Source organism: Oxyura jamaicensis, chromosome 1 (genome assembly GCF_011077185.1).
Source record: "Oxyura jamaicensis isolate SHBP4307 breed ruddy duck chromosome 1, BPBGC_Ojam_1.0, whole genome shotgun sequence".
Lineage (NCBI taxonomy): Eukaryota > Metazoa > Chordata > Aves > Anseriformes > Anatidae > Oxyura > Oxyura jamaicensis.
Genome location: NC_048893.1, coordinates 197000077 through 197022855, shown reverse-complemented (window position 1 = coordinate 197022855; position 22779 = coordinate 197000077). Strand labels below are relative to the sequence as shown.

The 22779-nt window shown below is 43.4% G+C and overlaps 1 protein-coding gene across 2 annotated transcripts in view; it reads right to left on the bottom strand.

Annotated features, from left to right (window-relative positions):
* Positions 1–22779, bottom strand: part of ME3 (malic enzyme 3) — a 121532-nt gene that overhangs the window by 61172 nt on the left and 37581 nt on the right. The gene's annotated exons all lie outside the window — the stretch shown is intronic.

Sequence of the window (22779 nt, the reverse complement as noted above, 5' to 3'; positions counted from 1 at the left end):
TCGAAGTGCAGAGCTGGTGCATCACAGAGTGGCTCCGTGGCCAGGGAGCAGAGCAGAGATTGCCTGCCCTGCCTCTGAAGGCTGCTTTCTGAAGGTCCAGGAGAGGGACCCCTGGGTGAAGCGGTTACATTCACTGAAACAGCACAGCGTGAAATGAATTTGGAAACACATTCTGCCTCAGATCAAAAGCTGGAATGCACAGAGGCATTGCTATGTTTAAGATTAAAGCTTTTGGCGCTGAATTTCTTTTTTTAAGACTGCCTGAAAGCCATATTGTACCACTCTTTTCCTGGTCTTAAAAAGTCTGATTAGATGGCGAGCCACAGCCCTGCGGAGCTGAAGCCAGGTGCTCCAGTTCATTTTAAAACGTGTGGGAAATGAGTTGTCATGGAGAGGGCAGATGCTATGTCACTAACCAAAAACAAAGGCAAAACTATCAGCTGCCCACCAGGCTTCGCACTGCGTGGAAGCCAAGTGAGGGGCTTTGTGTTGAAAAAGAACCTCCTGGTTCCCTGGGCTTGGGAAGGGATGCTGCTGCAGGCAGCAAGGTGCAAGAACAGGCACAGCTAATCTGCGTCTGCTTTATAATTAGTAAACCAACAGCCACGCCGGGGACATCCTAATAGTCAGGGAGCTTGACAAACTTGTTATTCTCTACTGATTTTGCCTGCAACGTGTTTTCCGCAGATATTTGCACCTTGCAGGTTTATAGCAGGGACACACCTTGACTATGTCCGAGCTAAATTTGCTCCCAGCAGGGTCCATGCCAGAGGCTAAAGCAACCCTTGGTGGGACTGCAGGCAGTGGCTGGGGAGCAGAGGGCAGCAGCAGCAAACATGTATTTTATGCACTGTGCAGGACTTTTCTACAAAGGCCAAGTGCTGCTGTTGCTTCTTTGGCATCAGCTGACTGGAGAACTCTCTTTGATGAGAAGGAGCAGTGCATAGCCAAATGGTCCTCGTGCTTCCAAGCCATGCTGGCATGGAGAGCCAGCCCCAGACCCTGTCCTGCACAGCGTTTCCACCCTGGAAAAGCTGTATTGAAATTATTATTTGCATAAAAAAGAGGGAAGGAGGCACATTGGAAGGGTCACTCTTTATTTTCTCATTTTAAATGTCTTGTAGCTTCTTATTACCTTTAATTTGCATGTGAGTGTGCTCTTAAGCTTGGAAGAGTACCAAACCCACGATGTTTTGGGGTACTTGGAAAGCATCGCTCAGCGAGTCCTCTCTGAAACCTGGAGAGATTCCCCACTGTGCCTTCTCAGCAGTTATTGCTGAGCAAATCTTTTGTTGACCATGATTTACAAAGTCTTCCTACAGTATCTATGCCTCTTTCTGGGTTCAAAGTCACAAGTTAAAAAATCCCACACTCTTGGCCATGCCTTTTGTTACAAAGCAATATAATCATGGATTTCTAATCCTTTCACATCGTTGTTCCTTCCTCTCCCACAGAGCCTGGGAATTCTAAAAAAACCCTCCAAGACAAAGATAATTAAGCAATTCAATTCAATATTTCTTTCAGCTCCTGGGGAACCACCTTCAGTGAGGTCCACTAATTCAGTCACAACATAAATTGTCCCTACTCTTAATGAGGTTTTGCCGGTAACTGTTCTGCTTTGTGTGAGTAGCTTCGTTTTGTCGGATTAGAGGGATATATTTCCATAACTGTTCTCATTTCTACCTTGTGACTTTTGATTTACACCAACGTAAGAGTGACCAGAACTGGACTGTGACAAAGCCCTTGTGCCAAAATACTTACTGGCCGGGGACCTGATCATCCCCCATGGGCATGTGACAAGGTCACAGGCGAGAAGCAGCAGAGGCATGGCGTTCCCACATGTTACTGGAGGTTTACCTCAATAAAAAAAAAAAAAAAAAAACTCATAAGCCAAATGTCTTCAGGGTTTTATTCATTAATCCACAGGACCAACTTCAGCTCTAAGCTCCTCAAGCCCCGCACTGTGTTTTCAAACTGCAGGGGTACGGCACTATACTGAACTTAGCAGAGAACTCGGTACTATTCCCACAGCTTGCCAGCCTCCAGGGCACCAATTTTTGCTCCATAGAAAACAAAAGAAATCCATATGATAGAAATTATGTGTGTTTTGTCTGCAAACAAGATTCTGTGTCATTAAGAAGAAGATTTTTAAAACTGCCCTAGATGAACTTCCCCAAGGAGCAGCTGTTTTGGCAGACTGGTTTTGTGAAGGCTCTATGAACGTTACAGATAAGACAAAAAGGAGGCTATTTCTAACTGTCAGGAAAGGTGGAGATAACCAGCTAATGCCAAGTAAGAGGCGATGAGATACAGTTGTTGTTTTTTTAAGAAACTCAAATCTGGGGCTAAATTCAACGTCTTGTTTTCCCCCCACAGAAGCAATATTAGGATGCACACAGACTTCTATCCAAGTTAATGGGAATCCTTCTTTGGTTGTAGTGAGAAATAGATTAGGGTGATTTTTTTAGATTTTTTTCCCCTGACTAAATTGAAAAATTTCTTTACAAGTATGAAGTGTTTAAATGCAAGGCACATTTTTCAGTAAAGAAGAGTAAAATCACTGCATGGAGGAGAGGACCACCACGCTACATGAAAATATTTAGTGAAAAAAAAATCCAAATAAATTATTAGGAGCAATATAGCAACAAAGAATCCCAAAAGAGAGCGGGACACATGGTAGGTGCACACACATAAACAGCAGAGTAAAAGACAGTTCCTGTCTGGATGAGCGTAAAACCTGAAGTGCTCGCTGGTCGCCCCTTACTTTATAACAAATTTATTGATAGAGAGAGGAGGACTGATGGAGCAAGTAGCAATGATACCAGGTTTTGTGTTACTGCTAAGCACATAGGTGGATGTGCCCCTTATCAAAAACCCCACATGATTTTGGCACCCAGGTCCCAGTGGATTGGCTTTCCCAACTCCGAAGAAAATGGAATTGCCTTGGTAGTATCTACATGATTCCCTGCCTCCCTGTGTAATTCCACGTTTTACACGTAATACTGTCACACTGTTTTATGCCAATTAGTGAGAAAAGCAAGCTGGTCCAGGATAGTTTTGTGGCTTACAAGCTTCTCTTTTCTACCTCAGCCATGGGGGAGGTTGTTCTTTCACCACCTGCAGAGAAGGAGCAGGGTGCAATCAGTTCCTTTAAGAGCTTCACCAAGCACAAACCCCAATATTTCCGTCAGAGCATGGCAGTTTCTGTGATGTTGCAGACACACATTTCTCCCAACTACGATGTTTTCCCTAGACAGGAAGAATTCTGCATAAAAAAAACTTGCATTCCTAAGTCTATGAAAAACAGTCTTCATCCTCAATTCAAACAACCAAATATGTCTGAGAACAAAGATCAAGGCGATTTTAAGGTTTAAATGTGATCCAAAACATTGAGAGAATATGGTTTTAAAAGCCAATTTTACAATGTCTGGAAACTCCTCTCATTGTACACACAGCTGGTCATGTGAATTGTGGTTGCACATAATTTGGGTTCAGCACTACAGAGAGCACTGACTTCCCTTTGAGGCTCCTGCAAATTACATAAAATGAGACTTGTGCACTTACTGCTCACACGCAAACTGCATCACGCCGTGATTTCGGAGGATGGGACTCTCTCTGCAATTTACGTCTCGTTTGCTGGAAACCTTGGAGGTCGCTCCGAAGGTAGGTTGGAGCTGGGTGACAGCGCACGGATGATCGCTGATGGCTGTACTTGGTCACTGATGTGCACTGCCTAAGCTAGCTGCTTCACAAGATCACTTGGATGGAAGGTTAACCTGAATGAAGCCAACAGTGGTTTTGTTACTGATTTTATCGGAGGTGATTTCTCCACTGTTCCTATGTGCGTGCTTCTTCTGACAAAGGCTTGTGGGAAGGAACCATCAGCAGTGGCTTCCTGAGCAGTACCGGCTGCTCTCTGCTCCTTCCCATCCAACCCAGGACCAGCAGGCTTGGCTCCCGAACCACAGCTTTGATAGCTGTTTAATGAGATGTTATATATGCCTGCCTCAAGGCCCAGTGGGTCATCTGAGATGCTTGCAGAGCATTCAGATACTCCCTCAGATGAAAGATTCTTGAGTAAGGCAGTGTTTTTCTGTAAAAATTAGGAATACGAGAAGTAAAGAAAGCCCTAAGTAAGAAATCTGTCATCTCAGTAAAACAAATGGAAAAAAAAAAAAAAAACTCTCCTCCAATTATAAAACCGCCACTTGAAAAACTAAACGTAGAGGTAAACACAGAGCATCCCGCAGGACATCCATGTGAGCCTCCACCTCCCATGAGAGGACTTCACGCCACTGCTGCTGTTCCCTCGCCACTTGTGCTCAGCAGAGAAATCGCAGCAGCCGCGATGCCTGTAGGGCCAAGGCACTTCTTCCTCCAGCACTGCTGTAACACTAGTTCCCAACCCCTCTTTTCAGTGCTGGCAGGGAGCTGAAGCTGTGTGTGCACACATGAACATACCCATGGAGCCTCCAGGCAGCCCTGCGATGATCTCTGGGCTGACCTCAGGGGCTGCTGCTTCGCCAAGCACATGTTTTGCTTCAGTGCTGAGATCAGTCATCCCACTGTCCAGACTACTTCTGGCATCACTAAGGAGAGCAGCTAGCCTACCGTGACTACCCTCTGACCTGGCCCCTCGTCCTCCTCCTTCCCTGAATATTTTACTTCATTTTTTTTCTTCCTCTTTAATACAGAGAGGAAAAGGGACGATGCGTGAAGTGCTCGCCTAAGTGTGATTTGACCTTTCGGGTCTACGGCTCTCATCACCTTTGCGTGCACTCTCCCTGCTATCTTGGTCTATTGTCCACCTGCTCTGAGCCGTCCCTAAATCACACGCAGCCGAATGCCGAGCACTCGGCACGTCTGGCCCTGATACCGGAGCATCTGGACTGCGATTTGTACAATAACACAAATACAAGACGAAACATCCTTTCTATCAAACGTCCCCCCCAGGACCTCTAAATACTCTTTCAGTGATACAGTCCTTTTATTTCCCGTTCTCTTTGCTCCTCAGAAGTTTAGCTCTATTTCTTCCACATGGTGTGAGCGGAATGATGTCCAAATAGTCCAGGTGACAAAATACCGCTAATTTCATACAAGTGCTTTAATTTTTATTTTTTTTCACTTCCTTGAGATTGAGCTTAACCACTTCCAGTCTCAAAAGCACCCACTGCACTAGAGGGATATTTACACTAGACTATAAATCAAATAACTAATAAAGTTCCTGAGATTTTTCCAAAGTTCAAAAATGAAAACTCCCATCCTCCTCGTCCAACTGTTTTTAATCAAGGGCAGTACGAAAGAAGTTATCCAAGTTCAAAATGAAAAAAAAAAAATAGTACCATTACTTTGAGATGAAATTTAAAGATTAAAAACCTTTTGATTCCATGAGCTGTTTGACAAACATTTCTGTGGAACAGGAACTGCAGCGACATGTTATAAAATATTTATGTCAGCTTGCAACATGCGTGACCACATGTTGGTCAAGGCAGCTAAGTGTTCATTATTGCTAGGAAGTCGTAAATCGCCCCTTTGGCAAACCTTCAAATGAGTTTTGAAGAAAACCTGGTTCAGTTCTTGATTCCATTAAGATGCTATAACTTAAAATGCAAATAATATTGTTCTTGGCACGGCCGCTGCCTGTCCACCTCAGCACAATTACTCCAGCCTCTCCTAGCTCAGACGAAGATCGGCCAAGGCCAACGCGGCAGCTTCCTTCCTCCAGCAGAACATCTATTCTTCTGTAACCGAAACAGTTCGGCTAAATGACGCAAAGATGAAGCGTGACTGCAGGAAGGGTGACAAACACAGTCCAGACTCCTTGAATACCCAACTGTTAGCCCAAAATAATTTGCCCGCTATCTGGGTGATTGGGAAAAGGCAATGGCTAAAGCATGGCTTTCAGTCATGCACCTGCACTTTTAGGAGACACCAGCTGGTGCTTTAAACCTTCGAACCTGCCATTCGAAGATGGATTTCAACTAATTCCTGCCTCGCTGAAAGACCGTGGTGCACTGGAGGCAAAGCCCACCAGAGTCTGGAAAGACTGGGATGGTCGCGGTGGTTTTCACTTATGACCTGCTGTGAAAGACCTGCATTTAGGACAAAGAGATGGCCACTGATTTTGTTCTCTTCAAAGGAAGAAAAGAAAAGCCTCTGAGGTTCAGGCTTCAGTCCAGGGTTCTGATTCTCCTCCATCTGGCACCACAGTCATGTACTGACAACAGAGTAAAGCAAATGTAAAATGGTTTTGAACTTTATTAGTGTTTGAAATAATTTAACTGAAGAATTAGGTCCTGGATATTCAGAACTGAAGAGCAAGATGTAAATTATGGGGAAAACAAAGCTACACTTTGACATCAGTGTTACTTTGTCAGTTCCCAACAGCTTGATGTATTACAACAGCCTTTCTCCTGAGGTTCAAACCCAGATATAAGAAGTTATCACAATATCCATAAAATCTGGGTAAGGGAGCACTCACTCCTGAAGCTGCTGGGTTACCATTACATTTAGTATTGATCAAAAGCTAGAAATTAACACCCTGCTTTATTAGCCTTTGCAATAAAGGCACGTTTGTCAGAGTATACATCTGTGTGGCACGGCTTCTGTTTCACCAGAAGTGCTGACTTTGCCCGGCCAGTCGTTAACCAACACCATTTACTTTCTGGCCAAGCCTCTTGCTGCCACAGACAGCATCCTTTTCCAACACAGGAGAAGAGGTCACCAGTTTTAACTGACTGATCCATTATTCATGATGGTAAACTGAAGAATGGTCTCGTGGGGAAGGCGTGAAGCCGAACGGCACCCTAGGGAGTTATTTAGCAGTTAGTTAAGGATGCACATACAACTGCATCAACAGCCTCTTCAATAAAAAGAGTGCCCTGGACAAAGGTCTGGAATCCCCGGAGATGGGTTCCCAGTTATAGTGTCTGTGTAAGCAACCTGAAAGCCTTTTTTAGTGGTTGGAAGAAAGCCTAACAGCAATTAGAGAAGGAGAGCATAGTTGTGGTTTTTTTTTTGCTTTTGCCTACAGACCTCTGTGTAATTCTCAGCAACATCTGAACGATACTAAATCCTTGTGTTTGAGATCCTTGTGTCTGAGTGTAACCGAGCAGGTGGCAAAGCCCAAGTGATCCATGCCCGAGGAAGTGGCAGTCCCTCCACAGGGGTGCTGGCCCTGTCCCTCTGGGCCCACAGCTCCAGTGCAGGACGAAGGGTTGGCGAGAGGCAGCGGGCTTCTCCTCCCCTGAGCTGCAAACGGTGGTGCACAAGCTGGTAACGCTAGAATCTGTTTCAGGAAGATGTTTTCTGCTGGGAAGCCCTAATCAGGGCAGCAAGACCCTGAGCATCGGGTCTCTTGCAGATTTTAAAGCTATTGTGTCTTATGGTCAGTAATTGCACAGGATCACACCCTGCACTCAGAAAGGCTGTAGGGAGAGCAGAAGTAGCACACAAACCACGTGAGTCTGGCCAGCAGGTTAAGAACCAAGCCTGACAGACATCCTAGAGCTTTTTGCCAAAAACAACCTCATGAAAAAAAAGCAGAATGGGCTGGGTATGGCGAAAATGAGCAGTAAATGGGTTTTGAACCGTGCAGCACCCCAACATCACATGATGGCCAGGAGGGAGCCAGAGGGATGTCCCAGCCCCAGTCATTGCCATGAAAATGCCAAGACGTTAAGTGGCAGAGCTGATAATTAATTATCACTATTACAGCATTAAAGTTGCTATTTCCAGGGATTTAACATTTGGAGCTTCCAAGACTGTCAGTGAACATTTTGTATGGGCTGCAGCAGTCACACACGGTTATTGCATTTCCTTTGATGATTTCCTGAAGCAAAGCTTTTTTTTTTTTTCTTTTTTTCTTTTTTTTCCTATCTGGTGTTAGACCAGATGTGTGCGTGTCAGAACCTAAGGAAGTGAATGCTACTAGAGCCAAATCTGTAGGACAAACCTTACTACCACTTCCTCAATAAATAAAGAAAACTTGCCACTAAAACGTGTTTATTTTCAGTTATTAGTAACTTGGCTACTTCCATGAGGATGTTCTGTGTACCAATAATGCTACTGATAAGCACACGTAGCTGTGAGTCCATCAGCCTCGTGTCTGAGGGTATGCACTGACAGCTTCTACTGCTATGTTAATTCTTGGGTCTTACTTTTTAAAAGAAATCAGTGGACTGAGCCCTCGGTTACACAGACTGAATTCTGACTTAGATCTTGGGCTCTGAACCACTGCAGTGCCTGGTCTTCAGAGAAAGGGCAGATACCACAACCCAGGGCAAGACAGTCAAGTAGACCCCAAATCTAACCTTCCGGGAATGAGTAAAAGCCCTTCCCTTCAACAGCTACACCCCTCACAATTCAGAACCTTTTATTCCTAAAGCTCTGGCAGCTCAACCCTTCAAAACCACAAAGGACAAAGAAGCATACCCTAACCACAAATCGAGTGCGGACTCCCCGAAGGAAGGAGGGCAGCATCTCCGTGGCTCAATCCCAGGGAGAGAGTCAGGACAAAAGGCCTAAAGATGAGCCCGCAGGAGGGTCTGCACTCATAAGGGCTGAGCTACTCCTCCTAGAATAAATTTCAAACATGAACACTTTAAAGACAACTTTATATTTGTCTGACAACCATCTCTTCTGCCCAAGACTTGCAGTTTTATTCTGAGCCCGATGCAGGCCTTTGTTCAGAAGTGGGCTAGGGTGGAAATTATGAAGATGGCGTTTAGGCCATGAAAAACCATACTCTGCATGTACTGAAAGGGAAAGCAAAGCGGACTGAGCTTTCTTTGTTCCTTAGCTGGAGGCTTTGGCGTGGCACTCAGGCTGGCCCGTCATTCCAGCTCAAGGCTATTTGGATTCCAGTGGTAAAACCCTGGCTCCAGCAAATTAAATGGCAAAACTCCTGTTGATTTCAAAGCAGATGAGATATGGTAAGTCTTTGGGATTTGTTTGCTAGACAAAAACATAAGTACAAATTATGACAATTATCTCATTATTATTTAAAAATAAAACCTCCTTTAAATGATATTTGAAGTAACGGCAAGGCAGAGGAAGGCTTAATCACATTATAGACTTAAGGTTTTAAAAATAAATATAACTTCTGTAACGGCAGCAACAAAAAGTTAGATTGTTAAGCTACATTTCTTGGAAGGAAAACTGGGGCTTCTTAATATACATACAACCAACAAAGTCCAGCATCAGATACTATATATAACAAAAGCAAATATAGTACATTCTTCCAAGCATAAATTCTTTCATTTCTGCTACTCTGAAATGTCTCACCTCATTGTCTCTGGATTTTACTTTATCTAGCCGTATATTTTTTTCTCCATTTGAGCTAACCATGCAAAGTTGGAAAACCAACTTGTATTTGATAAAGGAGAGCTTTCTTTCCTTTTCCAATCTCTTACCAAAACCAGAATCAAGAATCAAATCTATCCATTCAAAATCAAAATGAAATTGTCACTGAATGAAAACGGAGCCATATTTTCCAGGGCTACTTATAGATTCAAAAAGATACCTCCTGCGACTATCAAAGTGTATTCATAGAATGGGTCTCTAATACACATTCTGTTCAGAGATTTCATTTTGCTCTGGCTAAATACCTTCACATCTCTGATCAGAAACTACAGATTATCTAGTGCCTTCCTGTTCATATTTTATTTATTTTATACTTTTGCTTTTCTGTGTAAATACATACCCTAAAAGGGCCTGGCTACAAGGTTGAAAGAGCCATTTAAAATTGTTTTCAAAGGGAGGTCTAATTTCTAGCCAAATAGCCCTAGTATAAAGTCAAACGAGAAGCATCTGGAAAAGGAAAAAAGAGTGTGTACGAATGGATCCAGACAGGCTATGGGATTGCTTAAGTGAAAACAAAGTTGTGGGGCTTCCTCCTGGTAACAAGAACTTGCTTACAGACAAACACAGGCAAAAAGATTGCCAGACAAAGGGAAAAAAAAACCTTTAGGAAAACAAGGAAAAAGTTCAAAATCAGCTTTATTGCTTGTTAATGGAGTCAGCTCATCTCACCTCGGTGAGCCAGCTCCTCCCTCCAGATAATTTAGTCCAGCTGGAAGCTGTTCCTGCACCACCGAATGGTACCCCGCGAGTTGCTTCCACTACAGGGTTTCACCTCATTCAGAGGGCTAGGTGAATTTTGTGGCACTTTGTGACAGTCTGTTAGATAACCAAGTTCCTCACCCTCACATTTTGTGAGCTCCTCTGAAATCTCCAAGGCTTAAAGCATCCCAGCAGATGATGTGCTTGTACTTGGCATTTATTGTTTTGTTAATGAGAGAGTCCAGAATCACTAATTAGGATCTTAGTGTCCCTAGCAGAAGCACGTGAGATGAAATGGCATTTTTCTGGAAAGCCTCTAGTAGTTTTCTTCCATTTAATGATGAACAGCAAAATGCAGAAAATTGAAAGTAAATACATAACAGACCTTTCGCATGGAGCCATGTACATGTACTGTCGCTGCCAGCTACTTATTTAGAGGAAGAGGAAATAATGATACGCAGGTATTAAACTGCACTGTGGAGACAGAGAAGTTCTCCGAGCGTGGTCTGTGTCAGCAACTGTTTGATTACTTGGAGCTGCCTTAGAGCCTGGAGCAGAGCCCGGTGGTGCCTATTAATGGCACTGAAAGAAGAGAAATGTGGTGGAGGTCAGTCACCAGAAGAGACCTTTCTGCTTCCACACTGCCAAGCTGCTTGACGAGGTGGCTGATGGAAACAGCTTCTTTTCATCAGTTACAATGCGATCCTTTCAGGCTCTTTCTCCTCCCAGCCTTATTGTCAGCACTGTGCACAGGCTAGGGCCGAGCTCCGTAACGAAGTCACCACAGAAATCCCACGACGAGCATTTACTGACTCCCAACTGCATCTCCTTGTCCTGAAATACATTTGAGCTCCGTTATTATGGTGCCTCTGATTTAATAATTGGCACTTGGGAGACACTCAAATGCTTTAAATGGAATCTTTTCTTAGGGTTAAACCCTGTCCCTTTTGTAGCCTATGGGAATTTTGCCATCAGACTTTTATGAGACAACAATTTGGCCATTAATCCATGAAAATTTGCTACTGTAGTTCACATTGCGCTCCCATTTAGGAGCCTGCTGTTCAGTTTACTCTGGACCAGCTTGTTTTCACTTTAAAGAGCACTGCATAGACTACAGAGAATTCAAACACCAAATTCTGCAATAGCGGGCCTTAACAGCATTAACTGTATGCCTGCTGGACGGACACTGCCAAACCAACCGCAGAGCATTCCCCAGACTGCTAACACCACTAAGCTGATGAAAACCCCGGAGTCTTCCCACTCATTTCAACAAAAAGGAAACAAAAGCTCCATAAAGGTTCTGTGGTGCACAGCCTGGGACCATGAAGGCCTTTCACTTCCAAGGGCAGGAGCTGGAACTGGATGATGTTTAAGGTCCCTTCCAACCCAAACCATTCCGTGAGTCGTTAGGTCAGGGAATGCTAAGGACCAACTTCTGTTCTAGATGGAAGTCAGAGATCGCATTAATGGCAGAGTACCTTAGGGCAGGCCTTCACTTGATTATCTATCACAACACGTCACATTTTTGTAGTACTGTTTGATCTGTAGGTAGCTGAACATTTTCCAGCAAGAGGCAATTTTTTTTTTTTAAATGCCAAGCAGATCACTTGCTGTTTAGCATACAAGGCATTCAGGTCCCTAACAACCCTTCATGGGCACACGTAGAAGCACTTCTCAGACTCCCCGGGTTCACTGGGTGAACACCAGGGGTACAGACAATACAGCAGCAGTTTCAGAGGCAACCAAGGCCAGGGCAACTCTCCCTAATTTTGTCTGTGAGCTGACTTTTCCTACCTTGGCAACTCCTCCTTGCTCTCATTGACAGCTAATTCCAAGTTACACTCCTGCACCTTGCTCCTACAACATTTTGCAGCACCTGGAGAAATAACTTTGGGAATACAATGGCAGATTTTTCTGAGTGGAAGGGGATTAAATAAGACGATACACAGGTTTCTGTCTCTCTTGTTAATAAAACAAAATTTCTCTCCTCTTGCCTCTCAACGAACTTGTTTAAGTGATCTGGCACACTCTGGAAATGTCCAACAAGGGCTCTATTATGTACATGCACTAGGTGCAGCAGGTTTCACTGGACTGTAACTGATTTGTTTCAGATGAAGGGATGCTGTTAACCATCACTGTGAATATAATTGCTTAGTTGATTTCCACATTCTTGTCATTGTTGGCCTGGCTACTGCAAGAACAAGCCGGTAAGGAATTCCCTAATGCTGGTTAAAAAAAAAAAGGAAGTCTTCAGGTCGAACCAGGAGTTCATCCAGACATGCCCACACCAGAGGAACAAACGACAGTGTGCATACCCCTTTTCACCTCTCCTCACACTCCTCCTTTATAGCAGAACCAACTCCAGGAGGAGAAACTTGCCAGGTGAAGAGGGAAAGGGAACTTCACAGATGGTCAAAATACCGAGCTGCCACCTCTGAGCAAGCCCTGGGGTGCACAACATCCGATTCCTTTTGCCGCACGTGGCAGGGGGCTCGGAGCGTGTTAGCAGAATTCACTACGGGCTGTTGCTTGCAGCCCTTCTTTGCTCTGCTCCTGACACGTGCCCTCTGCAGCACATAAGGATGTGCTAGTCCCTTTGTGGGGAAGCGCCCAAATTCCAACCGAGACATGAGCTGCATGCTCCAGCCACGATGGAAAGAAAAGCTGCAGTTAGTTCATCACACCGGGACTTGCCAGTTCTGGACTCCATTCCCTCCTCCAGCACAGGCTCGGAGCAGAGCACTTCCAGTTTGGATGCTGGTAGCACCTGGGGCCTCCAACAAAGATGCCTGCCCACGCGAGACACTATACATACATGGTACACATACACCCTGATTTAAAGCTTGTTGAGCACTGTCGGGTGGGAACGTTGTAGGGAAAGCTTTTACAAAGGCATAATTGGAGGAGTCTGATAGTCCATGGGAACCAAGTATGAAAGTAACCTTAGCATCTCTCTACTGCTGATTCAAACTATATTTCTAATCCAGGTGCTTTGGTTGGTTGCTTTAGAAATCTTGAGTGAGGAGAATATTTTTTCCCATTGTTCTCACCACTGAAAGTCTCAGTCCTCTTCATGGTCATTTTCTCTCTTGCATGTGGAAAACTCCCTTTCTCTGACTTCAGTCTTTTCCAAACAGCAGAAACGAAGGCCTCCTGACCTTACAAAGGCTTTTTTAATTTGACACTGTCAAGTGTACACATACTTCTCTAGAGAATGAGTCCTGTGCTTGTGTTCTTACTTTGTAACTTATCTCCCTCCCTTTGTCATTTTTTATCTAAATCTGGGGTGTACTGCGTTATTCATTTCTCAGTAAAATTCCCCTTTGAAAATAAGGAAGAAACACTATGGTATATAGCATTCTGAATATTTTACTTGTTTTAAGTAATTAATCAACGTGAATTCTCCTTATGAAAATCATCAACGGTGAGACACAGTCCTTTATAGACACAGCTTGGCAGCGTTTAGTTCAGGATACTACACTTAGGAGCACTGCTTAGCAGCACGGACAAACGAGCTCAATACACACCAGGTACTAGGATAAGATTGTCAGTTGTGGACAGAATGAAAGAATGGGAGCATATTGGTTTTCAATAAATTTGAACAAAGTTTTCTTCTGTACTACGAACAAACCCTCAAAAATATGTGTATTAGAATAGCTCCTGTCATGCATCACATCCCTAGGGTCCAAAGCACGCTGTAAAAAGAGATCAAAAAAACAAGAAAACAAAGATAGGCTCTGTCCCAAAGAGACGACTGGTAAAGAGAGGCAGGAGACAACTCAGGAGCAATACTGATGAGCACAATGAGCTTCATCCTTTACACAAGTCTTGCAGTACTCTCAGCACGCCGGCAGCCAAGTCGGTAAGTCAGCCCAGAAATATTTGTTATGTTAAAGTAATACTTCTGTGCAAGGAGTTTTCCTCTAGGATGACATTCATCTCAGAGGTAAAACACAGAGGATCTTTGGCTGATTTCTTATTGTGAGTGACATGGATTAAAAACCCTCGCCATAGGACACTGATTTATTGCCTATGGCTCCATTGAAATGTCTGCACAGAAAATCAGGCTACTCCCGACGGGCTGCGTAACGCCCAGCTGAGCATGTGGTGCAAATTAGAGAAGCTCACGGCGCCAGCTTTGGCAATAGCTGGGCCTGCTGGGGAAAGATGTGGCTAAGCAGGAAAATCAAGCTATAGCAAAACAGAGAGCCAAGGAATGCCTCCTCAGAGGAACGGCAGATCTATCAAACAGACACTATGGATCTGTGGAGCAGAGAGGAAAAGACAGCTTGATGTTCTTTGTAAAACCAAGAAACAGTCCTTTTTCTTTTTTTTTTTTTTTTGCCTTGCTTCACATAATTGGGATGCATTGCCAGCAACAGGATGTATGTAATCAGCATAAATTACTTGTTCATTAGCTACCTAATATGCAACAGTTGCCCCCAGAATTAATTGGGTGAACCCATAAGAGCAGAAAGAAAAGCAGAGCTGACAAGAACACCATATGAGATTTTTCCTGTTCATACCACTTCCCTAATAGATGCAGCAGACCAACTTTACCTGCACCTCCAAACATTTTCTCAGGAACGTTCAAAAAGACAAAGGATAGAAAAGTGCAATGGTGTTGTGCCAGCAATGATGCACACGGTTCTCCACACCAAGGCCCTCAAAATTAGAACTGCAGAATTGGTATAAACTGGGAAAGATCCTGAAGGGGAAACTGTGGGGCTAAAAAGAGCTTGTATTTCTTTGGTGGAGACATCATCATATGCCCTGAATATAATTTCACGGCACTTACCTGTAAGAGGCATATTTCCACTGAACGCTTGTATATCTATATTTTGGCTGAGCAGACTTAGCTTGTAGCGACACTACATATGTTACAGATCATCTCCCTGTTTATACTAGCAGGCAACTGAAATTCAGACAGACTTTGAAAACCAACAGTCTAACCAACTGTGAAAAGATGGTTACTGTTCCAAGCCGGGTATATCTGCATGCTCAGAAATCAAGTATTTGAATCCCTGAGGACGTTATTCTTATCACTTCTTCATTTCTAAAGTTTAAAAAAAAAAAAAAAAAAAAAAGGCAACATAAGGACCCTTCTTAGGTCTTAAAGAAACCCAAACTCTTCCACACAGCACCCGTGTCAGTGGGAGACCAGGGTAACACAGGTCACGAGAAGATGTCTGGGAAGGCACGGCACTGAAGGGTACAGGACCCTCGTGGTAATACTCCATCTCCAGGGGGGTTGTACGTCAGTCCTACTGCACTCATTCACAAATTTTGTGAATGCATCATGATCCTCTGAAGCTGACATGCAGTAAATGGTAAGTTCAACATGATCTCAATTCCCCCAACAGCTCACTTTCCATATATGTTTTACTGCGAACACAAAGATACTTCAGCTCTCCAACGCTGCGGCCATGCAAAGTTCACAAGCTGAATTTCATGGTCTGTGGCTGAAGCGTGCAAAATGAGTTTCCAGTTTTACTGCACCAAAGGGATGTTTTTTTTTCCCGACTGCTGAAGAACTAGAGCCAAACAGGGATGTTTAATTTCTGCCTTGCAGGAAGGACTGAGAAGCACGCACAAAACACGCTGCTGGCAGCACAGCTCTTCAGGGAGGTCATAGGCTAAAGGTTTACAGAATTTTCCCTAAAATGAGAAAGGAATTAATTCATTGTTTCCATACAGGACAAAAGGTTAAAGAAAGACTCTCAAAGGCCAGGGCTTTGAGGTAAGCAGATGGAGCCTACCAAATATTCTGCAAACTCCCTTCTCTTCTTGAATTACGATAGCACCTTAGGGTGCCTGAGCCAGTGAGGCGAGAGAGGTTGTTCTGGTGGTGTCACTGACAGAGCAAATGCTTGCCCTACATAGCTTATAAGGCATAAAAAGTGCTAAGTGGCAGAGGCATGCAAGAAAACACAAATACGTACCTGCAAGACAAGCAACGGTTTTGATATATCAGTAGGCAAACTTGGTAAGGTTGGTTTTGAAAGCTTGTTAGTGTAGTAGCTCCGGTGATACGCAGAGGAAGTTCCTTCTCATGTCAGGGAAATGAGGGAAGAAAACAGAAATATAACAAGGGAACGATTGAGGCTCACGTTGCAGGCTGGCTTGAATGGGGAATCAACCTCTTGAGAATAAATATAAAAAGAGCCATGCAGTGATGATCACCTGTGAATGACTCATACAGCAAGGACTGCTTCGATTCACTGCAGAAAAGTGGAGAAAGAATAGCAGCACGTAGAAAGGCAACGAACAAGGCTGAACAAGAATGATGAAAAGCCTGGATGAGATTATAGCTGTGTGAAATTTTTGTGTAAGAAAGACCATAGAGCAGAGATGCTACCCAAAAAGCAGGTGCCAACAGGCAGACATACTGAGAGACCCAAGGTACAGGTCAAGCACCAGGAAGGAGGCTGCTGCTTCTTACCGGGATCCAGAAAGAGGGTAGGGGACTAAATATCAACATCTTCATCTTAGGTACACAGGGGCAAACTAATGGCTAGGCACCCCTTAGGGTATCTCAGATAAGACTGTGTCTGAACTAGGCTAAAACTGTAGTTTGGAGAGAAAGGGGAAATGGTTGGAAAGAAATTTGGGTATGGAGAAATGTAACTGTAAGAGATACACGTAGTGATAGTAGTTGCATTTGTAGTTATGGTTAAGATCTCTCAAAGATCAAAGGAAAAAGAGCAGAGAAAGGAGCAAATGGGAGAAAATCCTTCACCAAGAGGCCAACTGGTGAAAAGAAATGAAGAAAGAAGTATGAGTGGAAGCAACTAGCCACAGAAGACAAATAACTTAAGAAAAATGGACTTGTTTAAGGTGGTTGACAATAAGACTGAGGTAAGCAAGACAGATACAATCCTGACTTTGAACTGCTCCTAAGGAGAGGTCACTAGAAACATTGCTTCCAGGAGCAGTACACAGTGTGTATCAGACGGCTACTTAGAGCACAGAGAAATGATGCATTTGAACTTTTATTAAAGAGGGAGAACTCCCAACATCACCAGGATCTGGTCCACTACCTTTCAATTCTTAATGTTACAGCCGTGCTGTCTGGAAAAAAAAACAACCAACCAACCAAACAAACAAACAAAAAAAACCTTGGGGATTTATGCCTTTCCTAAGGGCACAGCTTAGCTGCAAGTTGGAGATGGGGAGAAACATGGATGAAAAACACAAGGAAAGCACAGAAAGGGTGCAGTAGAGCCAATGGAATAAAAATACCCCAGGAGTAACCAACTCCTGTCCCATGCACACAGGTCAAACGTGAATGCAAAAAGCTTGTGTCAGCCTTGAAACAGCCATAAGGCATGGAGTCTGGCTTAGCCTCATTTTCTCTGCAGTTCTTCTACTCCTTAGAAGTAAATTCTTAGCCTTCAAAAGCCCTGCTGAGGAATCTGCCCTGTCCAAAAGCTACACGTCCCTGCACTGGGCTCTATGTGGAGCCTGCAAATGAGGCAACAACAGCACCATGCAGGGATAGGTCTGGAAGGAACTGGAGCAAAGTCACAAGTGGAGCCAGACCCTCACACAGCTAATGTCACGGCAGAAGGCAGCCATCAAGAGAGGAGATCCTCTGCAGTGCAGGGTCCCTGCCTCTTTCTTTCTTGCTCTTTTGATTCCTTCTGAATCCTGCACAGCTCATCACTGCGATTCTTAGATCCGGGGCCAAAACAATTTGAACGCTCGTAACACGCAAGTTATTGAACACTTCTCCCAATAGCACGCATCCTTCTTTATAGTGCCCTTGACTAACGTAGGCCCTTCCCAAGTCACAACCTATAGGACTGAATATTTTAAAAGCATATTCATCCTGTATTAAAAAAGCATGCCTTAACTGTAGCCAGATGTCAACTGAACTCTGCAAAAAGCTTTTTCTACCGCTGCCACTCGGTTTACTCTTACATCTGTTGCGTAGCTCAGGAATTAGTAGAATGTAAAACGTTTTATGAATTCCCTCCACTCTCATTCAGCGTTAATATATACAACATGTTTTTCTAAAACCTCATGCAGGCACACACATGCACACTTTTCCCCATTTCTTTTAATTTATTTGCATAGCTTAACTCCCAAAGCTAGCTTGGAAAATTCACAGAAATTGGAGACAAATTCCATCCACCTATATAAAAGCTCAGCCTATTTCTAGTTCTAGCGAAGATCAGCTCCGAAGGGTGAAATCTGACCTTCCTGAAGTTAGTGGCAAAAGTTTGAGGGGCTTCATTAAAAGCAAGTTTGACCCAAAAAGTACCCCCAGGACTCTTCCCTCATCCATTTTATTTGTGGTTGAGGCATACTATCCACTTTATATGAACGTGTTTGAATTAGTATCCAGGATGTTAAAGCTCCTCGGACTGTACTTAAGCCTGTACATACCGTGATGGCATCACGTTGGAATTGTTAGCATCATTTTTTCCCCTTGATGGTTCTTTTTTGCCTGAGACTGAACTTTCCAATTTGTTTTCTCCCTCTCAATCCCAAGAAGTAAGCACAGGTGTCAAATCTTCCAAAATAAATCCCAAATCATCTTGGTCTTTTATTTTGTGGAAATGAGTGAGAGAAAAATGACAAAGTGCAATTACCATCTTATTCCCTGCTGTGCAAAGCCCCAATTGCTAAATATTCTTCACAAATAGTAATTTTTTATATTTGTTTTTTGCTAAAGCAAACTCTGACATGTTTCCAATTTTTTCCTTGATTAGAAAGGTGTCTGATGTACTGAAGGCCGGAGAAAGCAAGTGCTCAGAGCTGTTTATAGAGCCCAGGCTTAACAAGAAGGGTTATGAAAATCACCGAACAGGAATTTGCTCTTCTGGGTGCTGCATTTCCATCATTCAGATCTCAGACTGTGCTTGCAGCATGAGCATAAATGCACAAATAACAGCAGCTTCTGCAAGTCCCGTTTACTACGTGTTACTACGTTTTATACATCTGAAGACCACTGTCACGTCAACCTCACTCCATTGAGTGGCCACCTCTGGCCAGGAGGGCCACATCTTTTCTGCAATCAAAGTGCCCCAGCTAAGGCACAGCACCCACTCAACATGACAAAGAGACAGAGAGGAGAAGGTTTACTAAACGTGTCTTGCAAATGACACCACAGTCTATACATCCTAGTACAAAGGCTGTATTTTTCACAACGGTATGACATTGTTGTCGTGTGTTTGGTTTGAGATCCATCATACCACCCCCTCCAGTTTCCTGCAGAACTGCTCTCTGGCTGGGTTTCTTCCCTCGTTCTGAGCTTGCGCTGTTAATTATTGCAAATCAACTTTGCATGTATGCTTTTTTCACTTAATTTCTCCCATTTGTGCGAATTATTTTGAATTCCAGTTCTGCCCTCTGATGTGCTCACAGACCCTCCAGAGCTCATTACCATCAGCAAGTGTAACGAGCAAATGCAATGTTCAATTGCTTAACTTCAGAAATCACTGCTAACTCTGAGCCTAAAATATGCAGAAAGCAGTGAAGACCAGAGAAAAAAAGAGACCTCTTTTATATCACTGCTAGCATCTGAATTCCTAACAACCTACTTAGAGGAATAATTTCTCAACTTCTGTCTTCCAGCACGGCAAAGTGCATAGGAGCGTGATGGGAGTTCCTTTAGTTTCAGTACATTCAGGAAAGGGAAGCATTGCTTTCAGTACCAACAGAATCCACATGTTCTCAAGCAGCAGCCAGCATCAGCATCTGATAAATGCACGTTGCTTAACCCTCCCCTGTGCATGAAGAGGGGTGGGTAGTGTCATTTGGGAGGCAACACACCTATGGATTCATTTTACTCTATCATTTCTAGGTATTGCGTCCAAAATATGCAGAGCACAAGTTGCTCAGGCAAACAAAAAATAAGTGTTGCAGCTGCTGCTACCAGAAACACTGACTACACCTCACACTTCAGGAGCCCTGAAACTCAACTGCATGTTTCAAATAGCAGCAGGTCCCCATCGGAAGGAGAGGTAGCTCAGAGGCTATCACCACAGTACCTCTCCACTCCTCAGGGGGAACAATGAAGAACTGGAAAAGGCAACATGGAAACTGCAGTTTGTTTTACTTTGTGGGTCAAGGTCATTATCAAAGTATAAAAATGAGGTGTTTTTATACTTTTGTAAAAGTACAAGAACCATCGCACACTTCAGTACTTTTTTCCACTTCTCGCTCAGTCTCAGGGCTGCCACTCCTGCCTCTTCAGTGCCTGCCTCTCGAAGCACAGCACAGACACGTCAGCCCTGGCCTCACCTCCTCAGCTCCATTCCTCCAACCTGTAAGCAAAGCTCTGTGCTACACTCTGATTCAAGCAGAGACTATTATGGACTGTACTTCTCCACGGAGTCAAGGTTTACGACCCTATAACCTTCCAAACCCATCTCATGTGACTCCGAATACTTTTTTGACCATTGTATTAAGTTTTAGCTTCAACGATGCCAAAGTTTCATGGGTTTTATAAACATATACTAGGTTTAGCAGCTCCACTTCTGAAACTGCCTCACACTGGTGTGTGTGTGTGAAAGGGCAGCGACAAGTATGTTTAGAAGCCTCACTTTATGATGAGTCACAACAGGATTTTTACTGCACCGAAGTGAGAGACGTAGCTAAAACATCTGAATACTTCAGATTTCTGTGTGCCGTGGCGTAGGAAGAAATTTGCAAACAAATCAGGTACCTTACCAAACAAAGGACAGAGCTGGGTCAGGGCAGGTCAAATAGCTAAACCTCGCTTTTCAAGCCAAACTGATCTGAATTCAAACCAATGATGTCCAATTCTGTAATTTACAGCTTAGTAGCATCTCCCACTGGAATGTCAAAACAGCAAGTCAATGCTTGGTCCAGTGTTTTCACATTTCCCTGATGGAGCCATTCACATGCTGAACAAAGCCTGAAAGGAAGCAGGGTAGGGGAAAAAAGTATGAATCTCACTAAATATTCAGTATTTAAAATGCAGGTCAGAGGACACAATTGAGTTTAATTAGAAAAATAAAATGGGATTCTGCATGTTAATGCACTTGCTCACTGCTTGGGTTCATTTCAAAGTGTTTCTCTTTGATTGTCCTTGGAGACATTTGTGTTTGTATGTAACAAAGAAGATAAAAAATGACAGGAAATGTTTGTTCTGGGTGTATCTGTGTAAATCTGCTTGCAGCAAAGATGTTAGTGCAGCCCTCCATTACAGCACTGAGTTCATGAAACAGGAATGGTTGGACACCCGGTGCTGCAGGAACCCTCTTTTCTGGAAAGCCCTTACCAACATGCATCTGTAGCAAAGTTAAGTCCAGTGCACTGGCTTTTGGCTTCTACACCCTCAGAAAACGGTAGCGAGAATTAGAGCAGTAATATAGACCTGTGCCACAACATGACTGGAAATCGTTTTTCCTTTGAAAAAATAAAAATTAAAAAGAAAATGCCACAAAAACAAAACTGAAAAAAAGGTTTTCCAGTGCTTGCGGGCCAGTTCCCAGCTGTAGTATATAGCAAGCCTGCTGAAATGCACACAAGCAGTCGTGGCAGACTTGAAAAATAAAACTACATGCTTTTTATCATTATAATAATATCACTTCTGGACATCATTCAGTGAAATACGGAAAGGAGAAAGTCCTACGAATGTGAGGCATATCAACATGAAGCTGATCAGCTACTCCTGTTGATGCTATGACTAGAGTGAAACAAACTGAGTAGCATTCCTATAAAGAATTTTTCCCAACCCTCTAGTGCTCTTCAGTATCTTCTTTACAAAAGTTATCATATGACATAAGCCAGCAATTCTTATAGCTTAATAGTTTTTCTGTAATCAATAAATAAGGATCTGTTACGCTTCTGTTTCCTTCAATTTCTGACTTCTTTGGAAAAGGATGGAGCAGAAATCACAGCTGCATTAAACACTATGAAATGCAGTAAAGAAATAGTTCAGGCTATTTCAAGCCCAGACTGACTTAAAGAGGAAATATGAAGGGCTGATTCCTTGCATCTATATGAAAGACTGCCCTCTCTCCTTGACTACAGGCACATTATAAAAAATACATATATGGGTACGAGGAAAAGAAATGAAATAATGACTCAAGACAATCAATATCTGTCTAGGTTTGCAACTGACCTAGAAAACAAACCAACAGGAATGGTCTGAAAAACCTGACTGTTTGCAGAGTATTCCTGTTTTACTGTTGTCTGTCTAGTTCAAAAGTTTCAATGCTAAACCAATGCATTGCTTCTCAAATTTTCCACACGGAGATCTCTGTGTCCTCACCAAGACCTCTCCTGGTTGTCTTCTGCCTTCCTGGCTAGAAAATACCTCTTCTGTTTGCATGGTGCAGGAAGGGATGGAGAGCTGGAACCCCAGTGCTGGGGCACACAAAGAATTCATTGGAATCAAAACAGATTATGAACAGAAGATTGACCACGTAGATACTTGTTATTTCAGCTGAGTGAAATGCAAATATACCAAGAGGCAGCAAAAATACACACATGGACAATAAGCTCATTAGCAGCAAATCTAAGATGTAAATCAGATTTCAGAAGAAACCTTCAAACCATTTTAAGGCATTTGCCACAGATCATAGAATATCTTGAGTTGGAAGGGACCCACAAGGATCATCAAGAATCCAACTCCTGCTGGCTCCACACAGCACCACCCAAAAATCAGACCCTGTGTCTCAGAGCATTGTCCAAATGCTTCTGGAACTCCGGCAGGCAGTTCCATGATCACTGCCCTGG